Source organism: Callithrix jacchus, chromosome 10, assembly GCF_049354715.1.
Source record: "Callithrix jacchus isolate 240 chromosome 10, calJac240_pri, whole genome shotgun sequence".
In the NCBI taxonomy this organism is placed as follows: Eukaryota; Metazoa; Chordata; class Mammalia; order Primates; family Cebidae; genus Callithrix; species Callithrix jacchus.
The window spans coordinates 58,946,461-58,973,998 of NC_133511.1; the positions used below are offsets into that span (position 1 = coordinate 58,946,461).

Genomic DNA, 27,538 nt, shown 5'->3' on the forward strand with positions numbered 1-27,538 from the left:
CTCCACCTCCTGGGTTCAAGTGATTATCCTGCCTTAGACTCCCAAGTATCTAGGACTACAGGCACCCACCACACCTGGCTAATTTTCGTATTTTTGGTAGAGATGGGTTTTTGCCATGTTGGCCAGGCTGGTCTCAAATTCCTGAGCTCAAGTGATCCGCCCCCCTCAGCTTTCCAAGTGCTCAGATTACAGGTTTGAGCCACTGTGCCCAGCCTCTTTTCTTTTCTTTAAATCGACTGTGTTTAGTTACTTAGAGTATTAGCTAGCTCATCCATCAAATGGAAATAAGAATGCATCCCTATTTTGTGTGTGCAGAGTAAGAGAGAGAGAGAGAGAGAGAGAGAGAGACAGAGGGCACAGGAGAGAAAGGAGATGGTTAGCTGGGCATAGTGGTACTAGCCTGTGGTCCCAGCTACTCGGGAGGGTGAGCAAGGAGGATTACTTGAGCTCAGAAGGCAGAGGTTGCAGGGAGCCATGCCACTGTACTCCAGCCTAGGCAATAGAGTGAGATCTTGTCCCAAAACAAAACAAAACAAAAAAAAACAAAGAAAAAAGGAGTGGTATATTATACATGTGGCTCACACAGCACCAGCTGAATAAGCCATGTTAAATACAGCAAGTCTTCAGTTAACATCTTTGATGGGTTTTTGGAAACACGGACTTTAATTGACTCAACCTATAATCTTGAAAGTATTGTTTACTTCAATATTGTTTTGTTATAATGTTAATGAGAAAAAATTGTTTTTCGTATATATCATTTTACTTGAAGTAAAAATTTCCAGGAACCTATCAATGATGGCCAGTGAGAATTCACTATATGTGTACATTTCTGTCGGCCCAAAGAAAATAATCTCATAGTATTGGTCTAATTACCATCCCTTAGTAAAGAAACACACACACACACACACACACACACACACACACACAATTTTTTTGCCTGTGACAAAACTTCTAGAGCAATCATAAGAAGATAGGCTATCTTGCACTCAAGTGAGAGCAGAAGGCTCTCAGGAGGGCTCCTGATTAAATATGTAGTATGATAATTTGTCTTCAGTTGGCATCAGTAGAAGTACACTTCTCCAGCACTAGGAAATAATCTACATCAAAGCTATATTGGCTCTGAAGGTTCCTTCCCACATTCCTGAGTTTCAAGGCATAGTCATTTATTTGAAGGGATCAGAGAGGATGTCCTGTCTCTGACACAAAGGCAACTTCTTCCAGCAGTCCCCATGCAAGGCCTGGATCCCTCACTTCATCCCTGGGCTCACACATGCCTTAAATTGAAAAGGCAGTCTTCCAGCCAGAATCTAATGCCTGGGAGATTTGGATGGGTTGAGGGGCTGGTATTTTACTTCCATAGATCAACATTAACCTTCAAGGATTCCTAAGGAGAAGAGTGCTTCTCCACTTATTCTGATTTATATCTTAAATTCAACATTTTGAATTTTGAAAACATGGGCTTTAGAATCACACAGACCTGGTTTTAAATTTGGCTCTGTCATTTAGTAGTTTTATAGCTTCAGAAATGATTTAAACTCCTCAGACCTTAGTTCTGTAGCTGTCAAACAAGATTAATCTCACATGGCTGTGCAGAGAAATGACTGCATATATGTAAAATATCCACGTGACTGCCTGGCAACATACATGAAGTAAGAGCTCAACAATATGTGTCTATTGTTATCAGTAATAATTATAAAACCAGAAACTAATAAACTCTTGCTATGGGTAGATTGTATAACTTGCTTTCATGTATAACTTTATTACTTTAAAGTAAAAACACTCAGCTTGGAAGACTGAAAACCTGGGTTCATAGTCCTTCTGTAGCATTTACTTTGGTATGTAATTTAACCTTTTATAAATTGTGTTTTGGGCCAGGTGCGGTAGCTCACATCTATAGTCCAAGCACTTTGAGAAGCCAAGGTGAGAGGATAACTTGAGACAAAGAGTTTAAGACCAGCCTGGGCAGCATGGCATGTGTCTGTAGTCCCAGCTACTTGGGAGGCTGAAGTGGAGAGATTTCTTGAGCCCAGGAGTCCAAGGCTGAAGTGAATCATGATCATGCCACTGCAGCCTGGGTGGCACAGCAAAGCCCTGTCTCTAAACAAACAAACAAGTCTGTTTCTTTATCAGGAAATGAAGAAGGTATCAGAACCAAATTTATATTATTATTGTAGGTATTCAACAGAATGGGCAATTTAAAGTACTTGGTAAACTGGCACATGGCACACCTTTTAAAATGTTTTATTATGTAATAATGATTGTCATCTTCACATATTAGGTGGCATGAAAAATGCCGACAAAGAAAGTGATTTGTCTCACATAATTATCAATTCCTTGTAATTATTGTGTGGCAGAAAAATCAGGGCCAGGCGCGGTGGCTCAAGCCTGTAATCTCAGCACTTTGGGAGGTCGAGGTGGGTGGATCACGAGGTCAAGAGATGGAGACCATCCTGGTCAACATGGTGAAACCCCGTCTCTACTAAAAATATAAAAAATTAGCTGGACATGGTGGCATGTGCCTGTAATCCCAGCTACTCAAAAGGCTGAGGCAGGAGAATTGCCTGAACCCAGGAGGCGGAGGTTGCGGTGAGCCGAGATGGCCATTGCACTCCAGCTTGGGTAACAAGAGCAAAACTCCGTCTCAAAAAAAAAAAAAAAGAAAAAGAAAAAGAAAAATCAGTTTGTAATCAAAAATCTACAGTGAAACATAGTTCTTCTGTAAATGGTGATTTGATCTGGAGCAGATCATTTATGGAGCCTCAGAATTGTTCTCAACCATAAAGTGAGAAAATGTATTAGCTTCTTGAAACCACTGTATCAGATTAGTCATGCATCCCATCATGACACTTCAGTCAATGAGGCTGGACCCATAAGATTATAATGCAGCTGAGAAAATTCTATGGCCTAGTGATGTCATATCTGTTGTGACATTGTGACTCAACACATTATTGGTGTGTTTGTGAAAATGCTGGTGTGAACAAACCTACTGGGCTGCCAGTCATATAAAAATATAGCACATATAGTTATATACATACAGCACATAATACTTGACAATTATAATAAATGTCTTTGTTACTGATACATGTACTTATTATGCTATACTTTCTATGGTTAATCTAGAGGGTATCCTATCTGTTTTTATTTTTACTTATTTACATTTTATTGTAATTTATGTTCTGAGGTACATGTGCAGATAATTCAGGGTTGTTGCATAGGTACTTAAATGGCAAAGAAGTTTGCTGCCTCCATAACCCCATCACCTATATCTGGCATTCGTCCCCATGTTATCCCTCCGCAACCTCCCCATCCCCCGCTGTCCCACCCCTAGTACCACCCGACAGACACCAGTGTGTGATGCTCCCCTCCCTGAGTCCACATATTCTCATTGTTCAACACCCACCTATGAGTAAGAACATGTGGTGTTTGATTTTCTGTTCTTGTGTCAGTTTGCAGAGAATGATGGTTTCCAGATTCATCCATGTCCCTACAAAGGACACGAACTCATCATTTTTTATGGCAGCTTCGTACTCCATGGTGTATATGTGCCACATTTTCCCTGTCTAGTCTATTATTGATGGGTATTTCGGTTGGTTCCAGGTCTTTGCTATTGTACACAGGGCCACAATGAACATACGTGTGTGTGTGTCTTTATAATTTATAATTAGAACGATTTATAATCTTTGGGTATTTACCCAGTAACAGAATTGCTGGGTCAAATGGAATTTCTATTTCTATATCCTTGAGGAATTGCCACACTATTTTCCACAATGGTTGAACTAATTTATACTCCTACCATCAGTGTAAAAGTGTTCCTATATCTCCACATCCTCTCCAGTATCTGTTGTCTCCAGATTTTTTAATGATTGCCATTCTAACTGGCGTGAGATGATGTCAGTGTGGTTTTGATTTGCATTTCTCTAATGACCAGTGATGCTAAGCATTTTTTTCATGTTTGTTGGCCTCATATATGTCTTCTAAAAAAGTTAACTATAAAACAGCCTCAGGCAGATCCTTCGGGAGATATTCTAGAAAAAGGCATTGTTATCACAGGTGATGACAGTTCCATGCATGTTATTGTCCCTGAAGATATTCCAGTGGGACAATATGTGAAGGTAGATGACAGGGATACGAATTCTGACCCTCAGTAGGCCTCAGCTAATGTATGTATTTCTCTTCGTTTTTGACAAAAATGTTTAGAAAGAAAAAGTGAAAAGCATTAAAAACAGAAAAGTTTATAGAATAAGGATGTAAAGAAATAAACTATTTCTGTAGAGCTGTACAATGTGCTCATATTTTAAGCTAATTATTATTACAAGAGTCAAAAAGTTTAAAACACTGAAAAGTCTATAAAAATGTTATAGTAAGTTAAGCTAATTTATTATTTAAAAATAGAACAATTAAAAGAAATAGAGAAGCAAGAACAAAGAAATTCAAAAGCTAGAGAAGACAATAAATAATAAGATCAGAGCAGAACTGAAGGAGATATAGACACAGAAAACCCCTTCAAAAAAATCAGTGAATCCTGAAGCTGGTTCTTTTTGAAAAGATCAACAAAACAAATAGACCACTAGCCAGACTAATAAGGAAGATAAGAGAGAAGAATCAAATAGATGCAATAAAAAACTATAAAGGGGATATCACCACTGATCTCACAGAAATACAAACTACCATCAGAGAGTACTATAAACACTTCTATGCAAATAAACCAGAAAATCTAAAAGAAATGGATAAATTCCTAGACACTTACACCCTCCCAAGATGAAAGCAGGAAAAAGCTGAAACCCTGAATAGACCAATAACATGGTCTGAAATTGAGGCCGCAACTAATAGCCTACCAAACAAAAAAATCCAGGATCAGACGAGTTCATAGCCAAATTCTACAAAATGTACAAAGGGAGCTGGTTCCATTCCTTTGGAAACAATTCCAAACCATAGAAAAAGAGGGAATCCTCCCTAACTCATCTTATGAAACTGACATCATCCTGATAACAAACCCTGGCAGAGATGCAACTAAAAAAATTAATTTTGGGCCAATATCCATGATGAACATTGATGTGAAAATCCTTAATAAAATACTGGCAACCCAAATCTAACAGCACATCAAAAAGCTTATCCATCACAACCAAGTTGGCTTCACTCCTGGGATGCAAGGCTGGTTCAACATGCTTAAATCAATAAACATAATTCATCACACAAACAGAACCAAAGACAAAGACCACATGATTATCTCAACAGATGAAGAGAAGGCCTTTGACAAAATTTAAGGGTGCTTTATGCTAAAAACTCTCAATAAACTAGGTATTGATGGAACATATATCAAAATAATAAGAGCTATTTATGACAAACCCACAGGCAATATTATACTGAATGGGCAAAAGCTGGAAGCATTCCCTTTGAAAACTGGTGCTAGACAGGAATGCCCTCTCTCACCACTCCTATTCAACATGGTATTAGAATATCTGGCCAGGGAAATCAGGCAAAAAAAAAAAAAAAAATGATGGATATTCGATTAGGAAAAGAAGAAGTCAAATTGTCTCTATTTGCAGTTGACATGATTGTATATTTAGAAGACCCCATAGTCTCAGCCCAAAATCTCCTTAAGTTGATAAGCAACTTCAGTGAAGTCTTAGGATACAAAATGAATGCACAAAAGTTACAAGCATTCCTATTTGCCAATAACAGAGAAACAGCCAAATTTTGAGTGAATTTCCATACTCAATTGCTACAAAGAGAATAAAATACCTAGGAGTACAACTAACAAAGGATGTGAAGGACCTCTTCAAGGCAAACTACAAAACACTGCTTAAGGAAATAAGAGAGGACACAAACAGATGGAAAAACATTCCATGCTCATGGTTAGAAAGAATCACAATCATGAAAATGGCCATGCTGCCCAAAGTAATTGATAGATTCAATGCTATCCTCATCAAACAACCATTGACTTTCTTCACAGAATTGGAAAAAAAAAACACCTTAAATTTCATATGGAATCAAAAAAGAGCCCACCCACATAGCCAAGACAAACCTAAGCAAAAAAAAAAAAAAAAAAAAAAAAAAAAAGCTGGAGGTACCACACTACCTGACTTCAAACTATACTAAAAGGCAACAGTAATCAAAACAGCATAGTACTGATACCAAAACAGAGATACAGTCAAATGGAACAGAACAGAGGCCTCAGAAATAACACCACACATCTACAACCATCTGATATTTGACAAACCTGACACAAACAATCAATGGGGAAAGGATTTCCTATTTAATAAATGCTGTTGGGAAAACTGTCTATCCATATGCAGAAAGCTGGAACTGGATCCCTTCCTCACACCTTATACAAAAATTAATGCTAGATGGATTAAAGATTTAGACATAAGACCTAAAACCATAAAAACTGTAGAAGAAAATCTAGGCAATACCATTTAGGACATAGGCAGGAGCAAGGACTTCTTGACTAAAACACCAAAAGCAATGGCAACAAAAGCCAAAATTCACAAACGGGATCTAATTAAACTGAAGAGCTTCTGCACAGCAAAAGAAAGTATTATTAGAGTGAACAGGAAACCTACAGAATGGGAGAACGTTTTTGCAATCTACTCATCTGACAAAAAGCTAATATCTAGAATCTACAAAGAACTTAAATTTATGAGAAAACAACCCCATCAAAAAGTGGGCGAAGCATATGAACAGACACTTCTCAAAAGGACACACTTATGTACCACCATGGCATGTATCCAACTATGTAACAAACCTGTATGTTATGCACAAATACCCCAGACTTAAAGTACAATAAAAAAAGTTAAAAAAAATAGAAAAAATATAAATGTAGTGTAGACTAATTTTACAGTGTTTATAAACTTTACAGTAGGGCACAGTAATGTCCCAGGCCTTCACATTCACTTGCCACTCACTGACTAACCCAGAGAAACTTCCAGTCTTACAAGCTCATTCATGTCAGGTGTTTTATACAGGTGTGCCATCTTTGAAATCTTTTTTATTTTTAGCATATCTTTTCTATGTTTAGATATATTTAGACTTATTGTTGTGTTACAATTACCTAAAGTATTCAGTATAGTACATACTGTACACGTTTGTGGTCTAGGAGCAATAGGCTATACCATGTAGCCTAGGTGTGTGGTAGGCTATACCATCTAGGTTTGTGTCAGTATACTCTCTTGTGTTCACACATAGACAAACTTGCTAAAGGATGCTGCTTTTCAGAATGTATTCCTGTGATTGAGCTATGTATCACTGTACCTACAATTTAGCTGCTTAAAACAGCACCTGTTTATTACCTCATAGTTGCTGTAGGTCAGATGTCTAGTGTGGTATGGCTACATTGCTTATGATCTTATATTGGCCTGGCTAAGCTGTCTTCTGGAGGCTGGGGGAAGTATCTACTTCCAAATTCACTCAGGCTCTTGGCAGAATTCAGTTCCATAAGTTGTAGGACTGAAGTCATTTTTAAAAAAATTATTTTAATTGTTATGCTGGGCTGCCCTTAACATTTAGAGGCCTTTCTCTGGTTCTGGCATGTGGCCTCCTGCCTTTCAGAACTAGCAAAAACAATAAAATTCTTAGGATGCTTGGAATCTCACTGACTTTCCCTATTACTACATCTCTGTCTTTATCTGTAGAAAGTGCTCTGTTTTTAAGGGCTTGTTTAGATTACATTTAGTTGGATATTCCAAAGTAATTTCTCACTTTCAAGGTTTATGACCTTAGTTAAATATACAAAGTTTCTTTGCCAAATAATACATGATATTCATACTTCTGGAGATTCAGACAGAAGTGTCTTTGGGGCAAGATTCTGCCAAGTGCAGGAAATAATAATAATCACCTTACAGTAAACCATGATGAATCAAGGGATAGCATATGTAAAATTGTTTATCAATACAAGTAGTAGTTTCTCAATAAATATTATTTTTATTTGCTTTCCTGCTTACCCAAATTACATTAGATATCTAAAAGATAACAACTTTATATTTCAACATGGAAGATAATTTCTATAAAAGCAATTGGAAATGTCAGATCTATGCACATCGAAGTTGTTATGGTTATTGAATGTATCAGGATGTATGTGGCAAACACAATGACTTGATATTAAAGCTTCTGAGACAGACCGTTGAATGTGGATATTCCAAATGAAAAATCACCAGTGGTAATCATCACACTGAGAACTAAGTATGTGATCTGAGGTTCATTTCCTTTCCTTTCAGATTTGCCAGTAAAATAGCCTAGAGAAACATATAAATGATTCCGGTTTTTTTGTTGTTATAGCTGTTCTGCTTTACTATTTCCCCTCTACTAAAAAACTATACTTCGTCAGATTTAGAACTTTGCCAGGTATTATTTATTTTCTCAAAACAGATGTGAAAAGAAATGCATACTATATTCATATTCCTAAGAATTGTGCCTGTATAAAACAAAGAAATAAGAAATAATCAATTGATATACTATTAATTTGTACAATATTAAACCTGCAGTGTTTACACAGCAGGATTCACAGGTTCATATATAAAAAAGGGTGTTTTTTTAAAAATATTTTTTCTTTTTATTGTTATAAAGTGAGAAATATTCAGTGTATTATTTGAAATAAAAAATAAAAACTAGGAAACTAAAATCAAATATAATTCCATTACCTAGAGCAGAGAGAGATAACCACATATGACAGGAGTTCATTTCACATTTGCAATCACACATTTTCAATTTTATATGTAATATTATAACCCAAGAATTTTCTTCATATTCATCAAACTCCTGAAATATGTTATGTATGATTGCTTAATAGCCATTGAAAATGTTTTATTTCATTAATTTCAATTATGAGTTGATGAAGTGTGTGGTATTGTGCTGCAACTGGGGTTAGAAAGATGAGTAAATGATACACTCCCTTAAAGTACTATGTGGAGAAAAAATACAGGTCGAGAAGAAAATATACCATGGTTTAAACTTCCCAGCACATCAATTAAAATAACGATGTAAATGTACTTCTCTAATAAGCAGTCTTATAATTTTTGCATTCAGATTGTCACTTTAAACTTCAAATATTTTACAAGGAAGCTTAACATTTTTTTTTTTAATCTGCAGCTTTATGGTCAATGTCAACATTTGTGCTAGTTTGGTCGGGTTTATTAATGAATATTAAATTACCTTAGGACCCTCATGTAATTTAAGAATTCGGAAACCTCAATTCATTTTACAATATCAGGATGGTAATGACCATAAGCAATAGTCACCTTCTTTGGGGGACTCTAATCTTAATTACATGTTTGCTTCATACACTTATCTAGCTGAAATTTTATGATCCAAATGTGATTTACAACTATAAATTAAATAATTATCTGAGGCGCTGTCAGGGCTACAGGGATCTGGTGATGTGAAATTTGATCAATCGTGTGGAGCTTAATGTCGCCTATGAATGGAAACTAGCTCAGGAATTCATAGCCTGTTTTATTGCCTCCTGCAGCCTGGACATTTAGAACAGAAAAAAAGACAGCAAAATGTACTATCTGTCTCAAATCTGTGGCAGCCAAGTGAAAAGATTTAGAAAGTCATATAAGTTACTCTAAAAAGAAGAGTATGGAAACAATTTGAACTGGATGATTTGGAAGAAATGAACCAGAATAACTCCTGTCCAGCGGTCCATAGAAATATCTGCCTGGCACTTTACCTTCACACAACTGCAGAGCACCATATGTTAATTCAAATCTGCTTACAAACAAAAATATTTAAATTCAGTAGCCACTCCACTCCCCTTCAGCTGTTCTCTCACATGTGTTTGATTAACAGTCATGAAGAGAAAAAACAAGTATCGTATATGCACAAAGCAAGGGTGAACCAATGTGACAAAATTTATTATACAGAGACACACAAGATACAATGGCAAAATAGAGAAAAAAGAATCACCTTGTTATTTGGGAGGTTGGAGAGGTCTTAGAGACCACCTATGCCTAAAATCTTTTCATGTCAGAGTAAAGCAACACACAGATGGTTGTGGTTTGCCCCAAGAGAGGCTGCTCAGGCTATGAGTCCCCTGGCTATTCAGCTGAATTTCAAGTACTGTTGTCACTGAACTATCCCTCTCCCCACTCCCAACCCCGCCACTCTCTCTCTGAGCAACTTAGCCAAAATCTTCCCATTTCCTCCTCAAAGAAATGTTTCTTACCTATTAAACCTATCATTTAATCAGTAAAGAAAGTTCCCCATATTATTTTACCTTTCAGCCTAGAATTATTAATTTTTTTATCAAGTGTTACCTTAAATTCTAAGGGAGTTTAGAAATAGCTATGAACAAGAAGTTCAGCATTCTTTATCCAATTGAACCAACTAACCACTAGGGCAAAAAGACAATGAGTAAATCAACTAACATATAAAATAATTGCACATAATGAACAGTGATGTGAAGAAAATATATTAAGGAGTGGACTCGTTGGGAATGGAGTTACCTAGTACATGGGAGAGTATGGTGACCAGCGAAGGCCTCTGGTAGGAGATGGAATTGCAATAGGTGGCATGAAAGCTGAAACTCAAAATGTGAGAGGAAAGGCTGGCTTTAGATTATTATACTCTCATGTCCTCAAACTTATTACACAAACTCTATTAGTCTCCTCACATCAAATAATACACAGGTCCCCAGATGGTAGCCTTGTCTTTATCTTAACACAAAATCTGCAAACTTGCACACAGCTTCAACCATCTATTCCTCCTTCTGTCATATCACCATGGAGTTCTATCTGCTCTCTTCCATGTGTCATAAAGGACTAACATTGTTACTGTGTTACTACATGAAACTTACAAATGTTGTTACTGAAACGCCAGGGGTTCCATCTAGTTCTCAAATGTTTGCTGCCCAGAAAGTCTATCACAAGGCAAGTAATGAAAAGCCCAGGAAGAAGCCTTTTCATTTGGGTGACGTCAGCTGTGGAGATGGAAGCCAAACCTCAAACCCATTTAACTCAACTGAATACATTGGAAATTTGTATAGTGGGGAAGAAATGTAGTAGCTATGTTCAGGAAAACAGGAATTAGGAGCAAAGAAGCAATTGTGATTAATGAGGGGTTTCACGTCTCATTGTCTGGATGTGTGATCCGGTAAGTTTCAGCTCCTGACCTGAGGGATAATTTCCTGGGAAAGAAACTCAAATGTAAGTTTCGAGTTTTAAGACTGGGAGAATCTATTTCGAGTTTTAAGACTGGGAGAATATATTTATTCAAAAAAACTGTAAACATTAATTCTATGGTAAAATGTACTTTCATTGCATTATGTTCTGTCCACTAAGTCTGATATAACACAATTTGTGACCCAAATTCCATTGCTTAATGCATGGCTACTTTTTTCATTGCATTTTAGGTTTTGGGGTACATGAGCAGAACATGCAAGATAGTTGCATAGGTACACACGTGGCAGTGTGATTTGCTGACTTCCTCCCCTTCACCTACATCTGGCACTACTCCCCATGCTATCCCTCCCTAGCTCCGCCCCCCACTGTCCCTCCCCTATTCCCCCCAATAGACCCCAGTGTGTAGTGCTCCCCTCCCTGTGTCCATGTGTTCTCATTGTTCATCACCCACCTATGAGTGAGAATATGTGGTATTTTATTTTCTGTTCTTGTGTCAGTTTGCTGAGAATGGTGTTCTCCGGATTCATCCATGTCCCTACAAAGGACACAAACTCATCATTTTTGATGGCAGCATAATATTCCATGGTGTATATGTGTCACATTTTTCCAGTCCAGTCTATCATCAATGGGCATTTGGGTTGGTTCCAGGTCTTTGCTATTGTAAACAGTGCTGCAATGAACATTCATGTGCATGGGTCCTTACAGTAGAATAATTTATAGTCCTTTGCATATATACCCAGTAATGGGATTGCTGGGTCAAATGGAATTTCTATTTCTAGGTCCTTGAGAAATCGCCACATTGTCTTCCACAATGGTTGAACTAATTTACACTCCCACCAACAGTGTAAAAGTGTTCCTATTTCTCCACATCCTCTCCAGCATCTGTTGTCTCCAGATTTTTTAATGATCACCATTCTAACTGGCGTGAGATGGTATCTCAAGGTAGTTTTGATTTGCATTTCTCTGACGACCAGTGATGATGAGCATTTTTTCATTGTTTGTTGGCTTCATGTATGTCTTCTTTTGTAAAGTGTCTGTTCATATAATTTGCCCATTTTTGAATGGGCTTGTTTGTTTTTTCTCTTGTAAATCTGTTTGAGTTCTTTGTAAATTCTGGATATCAGCCCTTTGTCAGATGGGTAAACTGCAAAAATTTTTTCCCATTCTGTTGGTTGCCGATTCACTCTAGTGACTGTTTCTTTTACCATGCAGAAGCTGTGGAGTTTCATTAGGTCCCATTTGTCTATTTTGGCTTTTGTTGCCAATGCTTTTGGTGTTTTGGTCATGAAGTCCTTGCCTACTTCTATGTCCTGAATGGTTTTGCCGAGATTTTCTTCTAGGGTTTTTATGGTTCCAGGTCTTATGTTTAAGTCTTTAATCCATCTGGAGTTAATTTTCGTGTAAGGTATCAGGAAGGGATCCAGTTTCTGCTTTCTGCACATGGCTAGCCAGTTTTCCCAACACCATTTATTAAACAGGGAATCTTTTCCCCATTTCTTGTTTTTGTCAGGTTTATCAAAGATTGTATGGTTGTAGATATGTTGTGTTGCCTCTGATGCCTCTGTTCTGTTCCCTTGGTCTGTATCTCTGTTTTGGTACCAGTACCATGCTGTTTTGATTACTGTAGCCTTGTAGTATAGTTTGATGTCTGGTAGTATGATGCCTCTTGCTGTGTTCTTTTTGCTTAGACTTGACTTGGCTATGTGGGCTCTCTTTTGGTTCCATATGAAGTTTAAGGTGGTTTTTTACAGTTCTGTGAAGAATGTCATTGGTAGCTTGATGGGGATAGCGTTGAGTCTGTAAATTACTTTGGGCAGTATGGCCATTTTCACGATATTGATTCTTCCTAACCATGAACATGGAATGTTTCTCCATTTATTTGTGTCCTCTCTTATTTCGTTGAGCAGTGGTTTATAGTTCTCCTTGAAGAGGTCCCTTATGTTCCTTGTTAGTTGTATTCCTAGATATTTTATTCTCTTTGTAGCAATTGTGAATGGCACTTCGTTCTTGATTGGGCTCTCTTTAAGTCTGTTATTGGTGTATAGGAATGCTTGTGATTTTTGCATATTGATTTTATATCCTGAGACATTGCTGAAGTTGCTTATCAGTTTCAGGCGTTTTTGGGCTGAGACAATGGGGTCTTCTAGATATACTATCATGTCGTCTGCAAATAGAGACAATGTGGCTTCCTCCCTTCCTATTTGAATACCCTTTATTTCTTTTTCTTGCCTGATTGCTCTGACTAGAACTTCCAGTACTATATTGAATAGGAGTGGTGAGAGAGGGCATCCTTGTCTAGTGCCAGATTTCAAAGGGAATGCTTCCAGTTTTTGCCCATTCAGTATGATATTGGCTGTTGGTTTGTCGTAAATAGCTTTTATTATTTTGAGATACGTTCCATCAATACCGAGTTTATTGAGGGCTTTTAGCATAAAGGGCTGCTGAATTTTGTCAAAGGCCTTCTCTGCGTCAGTTGAGATAATCACATGGTTTTTGTTTTTAGTTCTGTTTATGTGGTGAATTACATTTATAGACTTGCATATATTGAACCAGCCTTGCATCACCGGGATGAATCCTACTTGATCATGGTGGATAAGCTTTTTGATGTGCTGTTGCAATCGGTTTGCCAGTATTTTATTGAAGATTTTTGTGCCTATGTTCATCATGGATATTGGCCTGAAGTTTTCTTTTCTTGTTGAGTCTCTGCCGGGTTTTGGTATCAGGATGATGTTGGTCTCATAAAATGATTTGGGAAGGATTCCCTCTTTTTGGATTATTTGGAATAGTTTCAGAATGAATGGTAACAGTTTCTCTTTGTGTGTCTGGTAGAATTCGGCTGTGAACCCATCTGAACCTGGGCTTTTATTGTGTGGTAGGCTCTTAATTGCTGCCTCAACTTCAGACCTTGTTATTGGTCTATTCATAGTTTTGGCTTCCTCCTGGTTTAGGCTTGGGAGGACACAGGTGTCCAGGAATTTATCCATTTCTTCCAGGTTTACTAGTTTATGTGCATAGAGTTGTTTGTAATATTCTCTAATGATGGTTTGAATTTCTGTGGAATCTGTTGTGATTTCCCCTTTATCGTTTTTTATTGCATCTATTTGATTGTTCTCTCTTTTCTTTTTTATCATTCTGGCTAGTGGTCTGTCTATTTTGTTGATCTTTTCAAAAAACCAGCTCTTGGATTTATTGATTTTTTGAAGGGTTTTTTGTGTCTCTATCTCCTTCAGTTCAGCTCTGATCTTGGTTATTTCTTGTCTTCTGCTAGGTTTTGAGTTTTTTTGAACTTGCTCCTCTAGCTCTTTCAGTTTTGACATTAGGGTGTCAATTTTGGATCTCTCCACTCTTATGTGGGCTCTTACAGCTATATATTTTCCTCTAGAGACTGCTTTAAACGTGTCCCAGAGATTCTGGTATGTTGTATCTTCATTCTCGTTGGTTTCGAAGAACTTCTTTATTTCTGCCTTCATTTCATTGTTTACCCAGTCAACATTCAAGAGCCAGTTGTTCAGTTTCCATGAAGCTGTGTGGTTCTGAGTTAGTTTCTGAATTCTGAGTTCTAACTTGATTGCACTATGATCTGAGAGAATGTTTGTTATGATTCCAGTTGTTTTGCATTTGCTGAGCAGTGCTTTACTTCCAATTATGTGGTCAGTTTTAGAGTAGGTTTGATGTGGTGCTGTGAAGAATGTATATTCTGTGGATTTGGGGTGGAGAGTTCTGTAAATGTCTATCAGGTTCGCTTGCTCCAGGTCTGAGTTCAAGCCCTGGATATCCTTGTTAATTTTCTGTCTGGTTGATCTATCTAATATTGACAGTGGAGGGTTGAAGTCTCCCACTATTATTGTGTGGGAGTCTAAGTCTCTTTGTAAGTCATTAAGAACTTTCCTTATATATCTGGGTTTTCCTGTATTGGGTCCATATATATTTAGGATCATTAGCTCTTCTTGTTGTATCGATCCTTTGACCACTATGTAATGTTCTTCTTTGTCTCTTTTGATCTTTGTTGCTTTAAAGTCTATTTTATCAGAGACAAGAATTGCAACTCCTGCTTTTTTTGCTCTCCATTTGCTTGGTAAATCTTCCTCCATCCCTTTATTTTGAGCCTTTGTGTATCCTTGCATGTGAGATGTGTTTCCTGGATACAGCACACTGGTGGGTTTTGGCTTTTTATCCAATTTGCCAGTCTGTGTATTTTGATTCGTGCATTTAGCCCATTTACGTTTAGGGTTAATATTGTTATGTGTGAATTTGATACTGCCATTTTGATGCTAGCTGGCTGTTTTGCCCATTAGTTGATGCAGATTCTTCATTTTGTTGATGCTCTTAAGCATTTGGTATGTTTTTGAAATGGCTGGTGCTTGTTGTTCCTTTCTATGTGTAGTGCCTCTTTCAGGAGCTCTTGTAAAGCAGGCCTGGTGGTGACAAAATCTCTGAGTACTTGCTTGTTGACAAAGGATTTTATTTTTCCTTCACTTATGAAGCTCAGTTTGGCTGGATATGAAATTCTGGGTTCAACGTTCTTTTCTTTAAGGATGTTGAATATTGGCCCCCACTCTCTTCTGGCTTGTAGGGTTTCTGCCAGGAGATCTGCTGTGAGTCTGATGGGCTTCCCTTTGTGGGTGACCCGACCTTTCTCTCTGGCTGCCCTTAGTATTTTCTCCTTCATTTCAACCCTGGTGAATTTGACGATTATGTGCCTTGGGGTTGCTCTTCTTGTGCAATATCTTTGTGGTGTTCTCTGTATTTCCTGGACTTGAATATTAGCCTGCCTTGCTAGGTTGGGGAAGTTTTCCTAGATAATATCCTGAAGAGTATTTTTCAGCTTGGATTCATTCTCTTCGTCACATTCAGGTACACCTATCAAACGTAGATTAGGTCCCTTCACATAGTCCCACATTTCTTGGAGACTTTGTTCATTCCTTTTTGTGCTTTTTTCTCTAATCTTGGCTTCTCATTTTATTTCATTGAGTTGATCTTCGACTTCTGATATCCTTTCTTCTGCTTGGTCAATTTGGCTGTTGAAACTTGTGCATGCTTTGCGATGTTCTCGTGTTGTGTTTCTCAGCTCCTTCAATTCACTCATATTCCTCTCTAAGTTATCCATTCTTGTTATCATTTCCTCAAATCTTTTTTCAATGTTCTTAGTTTCTTTGCATTGAATTAGAACGTGTTCTTTTAGCTCACAGAAGTTTCTCATTACCCACCTTCTGAAGTCTAATTCTGTCATTTCATCACAGTCATTCTCTATCCAGCTTTGTTCCCTTGCTGGTGAGGAGTTGTGGTCCCTTGTAGGAGGCAAGGTGTTCTGGTTTTGGGTGTTTTTTTCCTTTTTGCACTGGTTTCTTCCCATGTTTGTGGATTTATCCACCTGGCATCTTGAGTAGTTGCTGATTTTCCGATGGGTCTCTGAGTGGACGTCCAGATTGTTGATGATGAAATATTTCTGTTTCTTAGTTTTCCTTCTAACAGTCTGGCCCCTCTGCTGTAGGACTACTGAGGTCCACTCCAGGCCCTGCTTGCCTGGGGTAGACCTGTAGCAGCTGCAGAACCATGAGGGTTGCTACCCATTTCTTCTTCTGCTTTCTTTGTCTCTGAATGATGCCCGCCAAATGTCAGTCTGATCAGTCCTTTGTGCAGTGATTCTTTGGATATACAGGGGTCAGGGAGCTGCTTGAGGAGACTGTCTGTACTTTATACTTGAGGAGACAGTCTGTACTTTATAGGAGCTCAAGTGCTGAGCTGTGAGCTCTGTTGTTCATTCAGGGCTGCTAGGCAGGTATGTTTAAGTCTGCTGCAGCAGAACTCATAAAGCCCCTTTGTTTTCCTCAGGTGCTCTGTCCCGGGGAGTTAGGGCTTTATTTATGAGTATCTGTTGCACTGTCTGGCCCAGCAAGGAGGCAGTCTAATCACTGCTTACCTGGAGTGGCTATGCTGAGCTGCTGTGGGCTCTGCCCTGCTGTTGTGGGCTCTGCCTTGCTGCCATGTGTAATTCCCTATAGTCCTGTTTATATGGGTGTGGTTAGAGCTGCTGTGGTAATGATGGCCCGCCTCTGTAGTGGCGGACTCTCTCTGTTATGGCGGGTTGCCTCCACAACGGCAGGCTGCATCAGCAATGGCAGTGTACCTCCGTAGGGGTCGAGTGCCTCAGTAATGGCGGACACCCCTCCCCCTCCGAGCTGCACTGTCCTGGGTTCAGCTATGCTTGCCATGAAACTCTCAACCCTGAGCGTTTCCAATTCCTGTTTTGTTTGTTTTTGTGGGTGTGGGACCCACCGAGCCTGATTACCTGGCTCCCTGCCTCAGAGCCCTTTTTTTTTTTTTTAAGTTGAATGGTTGACTCTCTCCCAGGTGTTCCAGTTGCCTGCTGAAAAGGCACCACAATCTGTGTGATTTCTCATGCGGCAACCCACTGCGCCAGCTGGAATCACATTGCTGCCCAGGAATCTCCTGGCCTGGCTTTCTGTTTAAGTTCTGTTTAATCAGATGAAGGTACTAATCTGCCTTTCAAAATCTCCAATTGCCGGTTTAACAGGGCAACCAAACCAGTGTATTTCGTATGGAGTGCTGCTGCGCTGTGGCCCCAGCCCAAACAGCTGCGCTGGTGGCCCGTGCAGCTCCTACACCTGGGAATCTCCTGGTCTGTGGGCAATAAAGATTCGCCTGGAAATGCGGTGTCCACTCACCATCTGCAGATTCACTGGGAGCTGCAATCCTGAGTTGGTCCTACAGTGCCATCTTCTCTCTCCCCCCGCATGTCTGCTTTTTATAATGTCTTTCCATGTGTCCATCTATTCAATAAACAAGGCCAGGTTTCATCGCCCACGCCTTGAATCCTATAATCAAACTCAGATCTGGGCCACTCATTGCTTGAAAGCCAAAAAGCCAGGAGATGAACTTTGGTGAAAAGAAAATTAGAATTACTGGAGAAGACATCAAGTTGGGACAGGCAGTGAAATACCATTCAAAGACCACTTCTCTAAGTTGTTTCTCTGGATCAGTGATTTTTAAGGGAAATTAGGGGAAATGATGATCAAAACATTGTGAAATGTGAGCAGTCTCAAGTGGGCCATTAATTATTGCTTTCTTGGTCAATGTTTTGTGACTTTGCACAGTTGCTATTAGTCTATTCTTATCAGATTGGTCAGCCCATTCCCAGAGTTATTGGTAGGGGTGTTTTCTTTTTATCTCTGTTGAAGGTCCTATTTTCCTAAGGCCATTTTAAGTGAATAATCTACAAGCTCATGCAAAGCAATAATTATATTCAAGTAAGCAAACTTTTCTGTAAAATGGAGTCAGTATTATAATCCCAGCCCTTTGGGAGGCTGAGGTGGGAGAATAGCTTGAGGCCAGGAGTTCCAGACCAGGCTGGGCAACATAGCAAGAGCTTCTGCCAAAAAAAAATTTAAAAATTAGCTGGGCATGGTGGTGTGCCCTTTAGACTTAGTTAGTCAGGAGGCTTAGGTGAAAGGATCACTAGAGTGCAGGAGTTCAAGACCAGCCTAGGCAATGCAGTGAGACCCTATATCTAAAAATTAAATAAATAAATAAGAAAGAAATGTATAGTAAGCACCTATGGTATGTCTGAAACTAGTGAGGAAATCGCAATCCAATATTGAGAAGAAACGATAGCTATACCCTTAGTCATCATGTCACCTGGTTTAGTTTGGATGTTTGTCCCTTCCAAATCTCTTGTTGAAATATGATTCCCAATGTTGGAGGTGGGCCGGTGGGAGGTGATTATGTCATGAGGGTGGATCTCCCACCAGTAGTTTAGCACCATCCTCTTGGTGACAAGTAAGTTACCATTCTGAGATCATGTGAGAACTCACTTGTTAAAAGTTTGTGGCAACTCCCCACTTGCTCTCACTTGCTTCTGCTCTCACCATGTGAGATGTCTGCTCTCCCTTTGATTTTCTCCATGATGGTAGGTTCCCTGAGATTCTCATTAGAGACAGCCAGCACCATGCTTCCTGCAAAGCCTGCAGAACTTTGAGCCAATTAAAACTCTTTTCTTTATAAGTCACCCAACCTCAAGTATTTATTTATAGCAAAGCAAGAATAGCCCAACATACCATCTACCATGGAAGTTCATATGGAGCTCTCATCTTGTTTACCGGTGAGAGTTGAATCTCTCATGTAGGCCTTGCACTTGCTGTTTTAAAATATGAAACCTAATAACTGCAATCACTAGTCGTTTTTCTTCAGGCTTGCTTTTCTCCTTTATGAGAAGCAGGAGTAAATAACATTATTCCTTCCTCAGAGATTTTGGGAGGATTGAATTAGACCCCTAAATGTAAACATGCCATTAAATTACAAACTGTTATACAAGAGTAGTGTAACGCTTCTCTCTAATATATTACAGTAGCAAGGACCACTGTTCCTTGTTCATTCACACCCACTAGAAAGAATTGATCATCATCCTCATCACCACCAGATATTTACTGAGGATTTACCACTATCAAGGCTTATGTGTAGCCTTCTCTCTAGTGAATCAGAGGGAGTGCTTTAATAGACTATATTTTCAGATTGTTCAGGATAAACAGAATAATATATTTTGCATCATCATATCAGCCTAAGATTCCTAGGGTGATCAGAGTCACTAGAATTACAGAAGCAGATCGTTTTCTATGTCTAAGTCTTTGTTTTATTATACTAAGTAGATACATATTTTATATTTTATTTTGCCTTTATAAATTGTTTTCTACAGAAGCAGATTATAAAGAAAGTATTAGCTTTTTTTCCCTTCTTTTTTCTATTTTTTTTCCATCTGGGTAAATAATGTATCTTGGGTGATATCATTCTTGCCAATGAAAAAACAGTTGAACTCCTTCCAATAAGAGGAAACAAGATTACGCTGTAATGTATGTCACTAAAGTTTAAGTTTTATTGACAAGGAAGTTATATCATTGTGTAAAATTTTTGTAACTGTCTCCTAAGATAGCCTAAAGAGAAATAAAAAGCAATGTGGCATGGAAAGTATCTGTAGCACATTACAAGGCTTGCAATATTGCTTGATTTCAGTGTATGTTTTAGCATCCAAAAAACTTCACCAAGCCTCAATAAAGCTTCAACAAATGAAGCTAGTTGTTGTATCTCTGAACTATAGGTGCAAAACCTAAGCTAAAATAACAAATTCATGCTCTGGAGCAATTTTTTAGACCTTCCTAGAGTAGCACATTCTTAAATTCATCACTCACCATCCTAAAAAACCCAAAACGACACATGACAAGCAAAATTTCTCAGCATAGATGAAGACACACCCAGAAACCTGGAAGCAGCTTATTATTTTATCTAAAAATTTCTGCTAAAGTTAACTAAATAAAAAGTAGAAGATTTACACATTTGATTTGTGTATGAATTAGTATGGAAATAGTATGTTAATTCAATGGGTTTACTAGATTTTCAAAAGTGATTTGTTCTCTGGTTCTAATCTGTAATAATTACAATAAATGTTTATAGATATCCTTGTTTACACTCTCTTTTGTAATCAGCATATCAGCCAAAAACAGACTAAAGAATATTCTAACTGTGGACTATTACCTGAGTATCTTTCATATCTCTTTTCTGTTCAACTATCCTAGTTTTGGCATTTTAGGATCTAATTTACCCTCTTGTTACAACTCCTAACTGATCTCCTCTGACAGGTTTTCTGTCTTTTTCTTCATCCAACATAGGGCTACCACATCAGTCTCAATAAAGCACAGAATACAGTGTCAATTCCCTAGTTTAGTGACAATGTACTCAGTAATCTAATCTGATACTGCCTACTCATCTCTGTAATTCATCCATTTCTGGACTAGTGAGCTACTTCCTCTACTCTGCACATATTAACGTATTCCTATTTATGCACCTTTATGTGCATTGACTAGAAAGTTTTTGACATTATCTCCATCTCTGATTTTAAGGATTTGAGTAGACAGAGTACACTATGAATGTGGAATAATTCTGCTAAAATCCTTCAGAATAAATTTCACATGGTATATAAAATACAACACGATTTTATTCTGCCCTTGTCTCATTCCTCATTCCCTGACAATATCCAATATTCAAAACCATGCATATCTTTCTAGAGCTGATGTCATGTGCTTTTTATGTGTTCGTTGTTTGTAATTGAATGAGTAAACACTCTTTTATGCCTCTCCACCGTGCTGATGTACTTGGACTTTGTCTCAGTCTAGAACATCTATCCTTTTACCATATTTCTTTTCTCACAAAGATTTTACTCCATTAATATATTTTCTTTCCTTCAAAATTAAGTTTAACTGACATTTCTTCTGAAAATCACTCCCTAAGAACTCTATGGCAAAGTCAGGTTTTCCATGACATAAATGGATATATTTTTGTCATTGTAATAACTTTTAAACTGTTTAATTTCCTGCCTTTCCTCACATTTTAAATTCCTTGAATGCAAGTATAATTTTATATCCAAATTTTCAATGCTAAATATAATATCTGGCATCAAATGAGGCATACAATATTTTTCAATATGTTGGATTTTCAAATATGTATTTCCTGATTATAAGTTGTGATCTAGATCCATACTACACTTTCATGAACGCCTTCCTATTTTTATTCATCAGAATTTTCTACCTCCTCTGAGTACCCACATCATTTTTATTGCATTTATAATAATATGTCCTACAGTACTTGAATGTATAGACATGTTTATTTTCTCCAACTAGTTTGTGAAACATTTTAGTAAGGACTGTGTTTAAATTATCTTTGTACTCTCTTATTTTCCCATTCATGGCACAGAATTTAGAATGTGGCAAGCATAAATGGATGGTTAACTAAAGCACACCATTTAAAAAAATATGCTCACTATTATTTGTTAGTTATGTTCGAGTATTGCCAAACATCATTTAGCCCAAATTCAATTTCATGATGAAGTCTTTAGACTTATAATCATAGAGAAGCATCTTATAGAGTCAACAGTATTGGTAGTTGTGGTGGTAGAGTTGTTGCGATGCACTCGTGGTGGAAATGCCAATTATATTGGCAAAGAACTTAATGGATCTCTAAAACAATTATTTAACTTATTGCTGACACTGACTAAAGCCCTTGAAAGCAAGCAGCATGAGGAAGTCTTTTTTTCTCCCTATTGGATTTATTTTCAGTTCCATTAGCAAATCCTCATTCAGTAATGACCACATTCCAGGCATCACATTAAACCTAGCTGACACAAAAACAGAAAACTAGAGATCCTTTGAGATAGAATCATATTTTAATGATGAAAACCTTGTATCTAAGAGAAATCATTTTCCTAACCTTGGGTCACAAAGTAAGGGCATGAAGAGAATTTAGTGGAGGAATTTTCTATCAATTAAGATATAAAATTGAGAAATAATGAATTCTATTTTTCGCACCATATTATTTCCTAAATGATTATGTCATGAACCCAGAGGCAGAATATAAATAAGCAAAATTTTTATTGTAAATATGAACACTTTCCAGTGAAGATCAGGATAATACCAAGAAAGAAGAAATATATTTATTTACTGAGATTTATTGACATTCTGCTACTGCCATAAGATCTCTTAGGCAATTTCAAGAATGTATATTGAGAGTTAGTATCAAATTTGAAATTTTTTTCTTGATGTTTGAGGAATGAGTCTTAGACTAATTGTCATGAGGGCTTCATGAAATAACAGCTCTTGAGATTCGTTAAGCAAAAGAAAGAGTTCCTATTCTGTAAATACATTGTTTACAAATTATTATTGATTCTGATAAGATTTGTGTTCATTCATATTTAATATGTGTACTTTACATAGGTTATATAACACATTATACTATGTGTAATGCATATTATGTAATGTAATCATAAATTTTTATGTAATAAATAATTTACATTATATATAAATTATTGTTTCTGATATTTGTGTCCATTTATATTTAATATGTATACTTTATAGTATATAACCAGTTATATAACACATTATATAATATGTAATGCATATTTTCTCTTAGTATTTTTTTGTGGCTGTTGTTATATTAAATAAAAATAAATTTTATGTAGATTCCCTGACTGTGAAGTAGTACCAGGCAAAGAAAACCTCACACTTGCATGAAAATTTGCTGTACAGAATACACAAATAGAATAAAACATGTAGATATTTGGGGAACAGTTATATTAGAAATGGTGAACATCTGTCTGAAGCACAGATGTTAACTGCTATTTGGAGAAGACAACATATTAATTCACAGCAATTATTTCAGATGATTGGAAGATTTCAGGTTGACAAGACACATTTTTCTTTTACCTTTTGATTTTTTCATGCCAGCAGGTATTCCACAGAAATATTCAAGCAATTCACTGTGAAAAAAGGCAGGCTCATCATTTAGAACTCTCTTTGTGACTGACATGTTGGTCGTATGATAGATGTGAGAGCAGTCAGTCTCTCCCAGCCTGACTTAACTTAGCTAGTCCTGAAGTGTTATATAAAAATGTACAAAATAGCAAGGAAAAACTGTTAATAATAATGAGGTTGATGGTAACACTTGTATAGTGCTTACCCTTGTTTTATATAAATCAATACATTTCATCTTTATAATATTCCCACGAGGTAGCTATTATCATTATCCCTACTTTATAAATGAAGAAACTGAAGCACAAATAAGTGGAATAGATTGTAACTGCTGGAGCTAGGGATCAATTCAGGCAGTCTGATTTCAGGTGTCTGTGTTTTTAACCGCTAAGCCGTATCTTGAAATAGGTAAATGCATATATGTGCACACAATATGTGTCTACTTCTGTCTGTGTGTATAAATCATAAGCTATTATGATAAGTCCTCCTTTATGCCTCCTTATTAGTTCCTTTTCTAAAATGTGCCATCTGACTTTAATTAATATAAATAACAATCCATTTATTTAGTCATTCATACATTATTTGCATAATATGAGATGCATATTATTGGTGAATGTATGCATCAGTAAATTAATGGCTGAATGGATTAATCAATCAATAGATGCTAAAATGTAAGAATTAAAAATATAGGTAATGAAAAATAACTAAATTCATATTTTCAAGGACTTCTTGTTCAGTATGAAATTTAGGTCAGATACAGAGCAGAGAGGAAAAGGAGAGAGGCCTCTAAACTAAGCATAATCACAGTACAGTTGTATTGAAAAACAAATGGTAGACTCATCAGTTCAACATATTAGGAAGAAATGCTAGGCTGCGGCCAGGCGCCGTGGTTTACGCCTGTAATCTCAGCACTCTGGGAGGCCGAGGCAGGTCGATCACCAGGTCAGGCATTAGGGATCAGCCTGGCCAACGCAGTGAAACCCCGTCTCCACTTAAAAAAAGAAAAAAATTAGCTGGGTGTGATGGCAGGTGCCTGTAATCCCAGCTACTCGAGAGGCTGAGGCTGGAGAATTGCTTGAACCTGGGAGGCAGAGGTTGCAATGAGTGGAAATTGCACCACCGTACTCCAGCCTGGCAACAGTGCGGGACTCTGCCTCAAAAAAAAGAAAGAAAGAAAAGAAAAGAAGAAAAACAAGAAAAAGAAAAGCTAGGCTGCAAAGAAGACACTAACTGTTCCAAAGTGGTGCCTGACTAGCTGCATATCCGAATCAATTAGAAACCTTAAAAAGAAGAAATCCATCGTCAGTGTTCCACTCTAGACAAATTACATCGAAACATTGGAGCCTACATTCTAGGTATGTGAAATCATCTCAGATGATTTGAACATACAACCACAATTGAGAGCCCACGGTGAGAACCTGGAAAAAGTCTGGAAGCCTTTATAGAGGTGACAGTATTCTCATTGAGTCTTGACGGGCCAAGCCTTTGCCAGGCTAGAACAATGCGAGGATAGTGGATCAGTCTGGGATCAGGACTGGAAAGGGGAGGGTAGGAAGTGTGAGAAAAAGGGAGGGAGAGAATTGCTGGGCACGGAGAGTCTTCTTGGCAGAGTGGTTTTAAAGCTGTTCTCTGCTTCTGACGCCCTCTGAGCCCTGGGCCCTTTGTCTTGTGCTATCTGCCTTTTAATCCTGCCAGACAAGGATTAAAATACTCAGTCAGGCTCACGATGTTCTGGACTTATTTAAGATAATGGCCTTTATCGATTGTGGCTCTCCCCCTGCAGGCCTCATAGGATGTTTCAGCTTCAACTTTGACTTCAGACTCATACTTACCTAAATAGCTTCTAAATGGATTTTAAAATGCTCCATCTAAATTACTTAAAGGCTTACCTCAGCCACCCCATCAATTTCTAGGGAACAGCTCTTGCCAACAATCAAGATTTTGTAGCAGTTTGCAAGACAAGTAGAAGCTACAGCCCTTGCCCTCTAAGGAGTTTGCCTCAGTGAGGTAGGTGTGACTAAGTCCTTAAAAATACATAGCATGCCACGATTTGAAATTGGATCTAGAAATGCTGACTCTGCCTTGACATTAGAGCTGTTAACTACTAGCTTTTCATACAATTTCAGTCTGACAATATGGGGGCTGTAATATTTTGTGTTGCTCAGAATAAGTGACGCCAGCACTTTGAAAATCATCTAAAGAGAGTCATTAGATATTTTGACTATTGCCTTTGTTAAAAAATAACAGTAGCTAATGACTCTAATAGCCAGCACTGCTGAATACTGAGTATGTGTTAGACAATATTCTTAACACTTTTTATGTATTAACTTATTCAATGCTTTCAACACTACTATGAGAGAGGCAATTTATAATTTTCAATTGATACGTGAGGAATTCATATCACAGAGGTAACATAACTTGTTCAAGGGCTCTAGGCTTTTAAGGGGCAGATCTGGCATACAAATCCAAGCAGTCTGGTTGCAGTGCTTGCCTGCTTCATATAAAACAGACATGATTTGTGTCTGGGTCCTCCTGCCCTTAACATTTTGACATTCTAAGTACGTAAGAGTACGGTGCAAAGTGATTACCCAGAAGCCTGACAGAGTAAATACTCAATGCATATTAAGCATTATGGTAATAATATTTTATAAATATTTTTAAAAGAGATGAAATTATCATTTAATAATCTATCATGTTTTTGAGTGCTGCAGTCATTATTTTAGTACTTTTCAAGAAAACCTTGAACTGTAGATATAACAAGGCTTATTTTATAGGTATAGACCTGGGAACTCAAAGTGATCAAGTCAGTAGTCTAAGGTCACACAGCCAAAAAGTGGTATAACTAGATTTGAAGCTAAGGTTAACCTGTGGTTTTTCCTCTGAAATGGTTCTCCTTTTAACAGCTGAGTGGTGAGTCCCTCATTTAGATTGGCACATTTAGAGGGTGAAACTTCACCTTCGAAGAACTTTTAGCTGCAGAGTTCAAATTTATCATTATGTCTACAACATATAATATAAAGGATCATGAAATATTTACTATATACAATAGAGTTGCAATTGAAAGGATAAAGTCAAAATTAATTAAACTTTTAAATATTTACCTATGGTTACAAAAAAGAATTGTGTCTGAAGATAATTTTGATCCAAGGGAATTTAAAAATAAAACGTAACCAAAAAATTTAAAAATTAGAATATTGTTGATTTACAACACGGATAGTTCAATGACATAGAATAAAAACAACATGTACCTAAAAACATATAGTTCAAAGGAAGTTTACATGTGAATGCCTAAACAGGCCAGTGCCTGATATCTGACCAGTTTGCTTGCTGGCACTTCGTGAGCTATACAGTGGTGAGACCGTCTGTCTGTCTGTCTGTCTATCTATCTATCTATCTATCTATCTATCTATCTATCTCTATGTATATTTCAGTAAAAATGCCTAAATACCTTGAAAATAGATTATTTCTTTATAATACATCTGATATCAACACTGCACTGTGCAAATAGCACCACATAAGAGCTCCCAATTTTCAGTGCCTACAGATGGTTCACACCATTTTAGATGCTTTATTACATGACCTCATTTAATACTTATAATAATCATATTTTCTCCATTTTGTAACTAAAGAAATTGAAGCTTTGAAAGTATAGTTAACTTACTCAGTGTCACACAGGTAATGTTAAATATAGGATTTCATTCTATCCTCAATTCTTTCATAGTTTCCCATCACCGCCAAAGAAATAAAATATTTTTTAAAAGTTCTAAGGTTGGGGTGGGGGAGATATTTTTTTTCCTCTTGTTTTTTTTCCATCTTTCCTATTATTTTAATTACTACTTCATGGAACCCAATAGTAACTATTGACATTTTCTTTATCCTTAGCAACAAAGACATATGTTGTTTGCATAACACAGTCTTCTGAGGTTCCCAGCATAAAGCATGGCATACATGAGTCAAGTTACAGGAGATGTGCATTTACCACACTTCCCATCATAACTCCAGTCTTTTTTCTTCTTATAAAGTGTTCTTTGAACATTATTATTAAAATAGTTCTGAATATCCTTCCATTTATTTAGTTGTTTATTTTTATTTATAAGCACTGCTCTTTAGTCG

General features: G+C 37.4%; 1 protein-coding gene and 1 long non-coding RNA gene across 5 annotated transcripts in view; both read left to right on the forward strand.

Moving 5' to 3' along the window:
- TENM4 (teneurin transmembrane protein 4) overlaps nt 1–27,538 on the forward strand; it is a 3,204,727-nt gene that overhangs the window by 217,361 nt on the left and 2,959,828 nt on the right. The gene's annotated exons all lie outside the window — the stretch shown is intronic.
- LOC144577989 (uncharacterized) lies at nt 702–27,500 on the forward strand. The gene is made up of 3 exons (XR_013522879.1): nt 702–11,088; nt 25,339–25,432; nt 27,308–27,500. It is a non-coding gene; the product is annotated as an uncharacterized LOC144577989 (long non-coding RNA).